Source organism: Etheostoma spectabile, chromosome 14, assembly GCF_008692095.1.
Source record: "Etheostoma spectabile isolate EspeVRDwgs_2016 chromosome 14, UIUC_Espe_1.0, whole genome shotgun sequence".
NCBI classification, from domain to species: Eukaryota; Metazoa; Chordata; class Actinopteri; order Perciformes; family Percidae; genus Etheostoma; species Etheostoma spectabile.
The window spans coordinates 11172050-11175650 of NC_045746.1; the positions used below are offsets into that span (position 1 = coordinate 11172050).

A 3601-nucleotide genomic window follows, 5' to 3' on the forward strand; every position below is an offset into this window, starting at 1 on the left:
CTCTCTGACACCACCGACAGAGAGTCCAGCTCCACCCCCACCACGCCACTGGCCTTGCGGATCAGTTTGTTGAGTCTGTTGGCGTCCGCTACCCTTGGCCTGCTGTCCCAGCATGCATCTGCAACCAGGATAGCACTGGCTACCACAGACTCATAAGACACATCCTCAGCATCGTCCTGCAGATGTTGAAGGACCTCAACTTCTTGAGGGCTTTGGCCCTTCCTGTAGAGGTAAACACAGACATTAGAGATGTAGTTTTTTTTTTAAAGATGATGCAGATCCATGTTATGGATTCAAAATGTCACATTTCAATGATCATAATCAAACAACTGTAAACCTGAGAGCCACAAAAAAATGTAGTGCGTAAAGGGGTCTCTGTGTTTTAAGTGGTGTTTTATAGTAGTATATAAACATAACACGAACTTCAGTGATAACAATAAAGATTTGATGTTATGGTATTTTCACACATGGTAAGTGTTATGCAAACGCTATCAAAGCTACATAATGATGTCAGGCTATAAAATCAAACTGTTTGAAGAAAAAATGAAAGAATAGAATAATTTACTATTTCTTGCCCATGGCAGTGAGACTAAAAACTCTCTTTGCCTTTAATTGGCTCAAAATCTGATTCAGATTTCATATATTTAATTCTATCTAAGAACTACTACATTATTATAGAAGCTGTTAAAATGTTGAAATAAATGAGTCAAATCTAATCATGACCTGACAAAATATGAAAAGGTAGTGTATTAGCTATTGCATGTAGCTACTAGTTAGCATTCAAAACAGTGTGGTGTGTTGAACCCTTTGATTTTGCAAACACAAATACATATAATCACATATCATATCATATTTGTGCCAAAAACTGTACATTTTTGCCACATGAGCCACAAAACACTTGAACAGTGCTCTGGTGTTGGCCACAGAAGCGCCAAAACATGAAAGACTGAAATATTGACATTGATTTGGTGAATTAAGTTAGTCAGCTATATAACAAACAATAATGATATTTAATAAAGAGAAGAAAAAAAATGTGTTTTGTTTAATTATTTCACTGTAATCTTTATTAAATATTAAAAGTCAGTCGAAAGTCAAAGTTTGTTGAAGAATAAAGTCAGAATTCTGACTTTAATCTTTAATCTCAGAATTCTGAGAATAAAGTCAGAATTCTGACTTTAATCTCAAAATCCTGACTTTATTCTCAGAATTCTGATTTTATTCTCAAAATTCTGACTTTAATCTTTATTTAATATTAAACGTCAGAGTCAAAAGTCAAAGTTTATTATAGATTAAAGTCAGAATTCTGACTTTAATCTTTATTAAAGAGTAAAAGTCAGAGTCAAAAGTCAAAGTTTATTAAAGATTAAAGTCAGAATTCAGACTTTAATCTCAGAATTCTGACTTTATTCTCAGAATTCTGAGATTAAAGTCAGAATTCTGACTTTAATCTTTATTAAAGATTAAAAGTCAGAGTTAAAAGTCAAAGTTTATTAAAGATTTAAGTCAGAATTCTGTGGATAAAGTCAGAATTCTGGAATAAAGTCAGATTCTGAGATTAAAGATTAAAGTCGGAATTTTGACTTTAATCTCAGAATTAGGACTTTATTCTCAGAATTATGACTTTATTCTCAGAAGTCTGATATTAAAGATTAAAGTCAGAATTCTGACTTTAATCTTTATTAAAGAGTAAAAGTCAGAGTCAAAAGTCAAAGTTTATTAAAGAATAAAGTCATAATTCAGACTTTAATCTCAGAATTCTGACTTTATAAAGTCAGAGTTCTGAGATTAAAGTCAGAATTCGGACTTTAATCTTTATTAAAAGTCAGAGTCAAAAGTCAAAGTTTATTAAAGATTAAAGTCAGAATTCTGAGAATAAAGTCAGAATCCTGACTTTAATCTCAGAATTCTGAGAATAAAGTCAGAATCCTGACTTTAATCTCAGAATTCTGAGAATAAAGCCAGAACTCACAGACATTTTTCCCCAGTGGCCCTAATCCTCTTCTGTAGTGTCGGCTACCGTAACAACGAGATTAAAAGCGACTAATTTTCCAGTGCCAAGATTTATGTAAAATAAAATAAATATAGCAACATGTACAGCTATCCTAAAGGATAGCTGTACATGTTGCTATATTTATTTATTTATTTTATTTTACATAAATCTTGGCACTGCTATCCTTTAGGATAGCTGTACAGCTATCCTTTAGGCTATATATATATAGCCTATATATAGGCTACAGCTATCCTTTAGGATAGCTGTACATGGCAAATAATCTCATTACTAAAAACAACAAGACGCTCTAATGCAACGCTATCTGTGATTCTGTAGGCAAATTCATTTATTATAAAGCAATTGCACGTGCTGCCATCCACCATCCATGTTGAGTAGAGGCTACCACATTGTTTATGTGCGGTACACAACCCATTAATGTGCAGCAAAAAAGTGCGTCTTGACACTGTTCGGGGTTCTTTCTGAATCAGAAGAAACTGAGCTTCCTTCAGCCCATTGTTGTGTGTTTCCATCGTTCCACCACGTGATGTAGTGAGGAGCTGAAAACCGGCCCTCTGCTCTCATCTGCTGTTATAAATTTGAATTACAGCGATATTTGCAATTCATCCTGTCAGGAAGAAAAAGGGGGGTTTTCATGTCTTTTCATGTCTTACCAGGACTATTCATGCACCCAAAACAATGACCACATTTTTCACGCTGATGGAAAATTCAGAAGAACATTACTCAAGTACTTTACTTAAGTACAATTTTAAGGTACTTTTCCTAAAACAACCTTTTCTCTAACTTGTGTCTTTGTCCTCCAAACACTGAAAAGAAGTCTTGTTAAATGTTGCGATATTTTAATATGTGAAACATTTGTATTGGGATGTCAAACATCCTGTTAGACTGAGAGCATGGACTGTGTACTCTCCTTTTCTACCGCTAATTTTTAATTTGAATTTGAATTTGAATCTGTTTATTGATCCCCAATGGGGAAATTACAATTTACACTCTGTGTCCACACTTTGTTAGTTATCACACACAGTCCTGAACTACACACACACACACACATGCTCAGGATCTACACGTGCACTAATGGGGAGATGTCAGAGTGAGTGGGCTGCCAGCCGAACCAGCGCCCTGAGCGGTTGGGGGGGGGGGGGGGGGGGGTACGGTGCCTTGCTCAACAGCACCTGGCAGTGCCCAGGAGGTGATAAATATAAATGTAATGAAAGTAGGTAGGAAATATCCATCAGAATGGCCTTCTGTAAAAATGTATGGTATGATGGACATAACTACATTTATAGAGGAAGATGCCATTCTGATTCTACCTCATTTTTCTTGGGGCCACATTGAAAAATGAGAATCACATTAAGGGCCAGACATGTACTGTATATTTTATTCACATGCTTTTGTAGTAAAATCTTTTAGATGTCTCACATAGTTCACTCACTTACCCTTCAAAAGTCAGCGAAAAAGTTATTTATCCGTCATAGAGTTTGGGAAATCAAGCAAAAAGGATGAACAATGAAGCAGGCTGCCCCACAGCAAAACTCACAGCACACTGTTTCACACTCCTACACAGCCACCATCCAGTCTGTCCTCTGCACGTCC

General features: G+C 35.7%; 1 pseudogene; it reads right to left on the minus strand.

Moving 5' to 3' along the window:
* Positions 1 to 139: 139 nt before the first annotated feature.
* LOC116702004 (uncharacterized) overlaps positions 140 to 3601 on the minus strand; it is a 42069-nt pseudogene continuing 38607 nt past the window's right edge.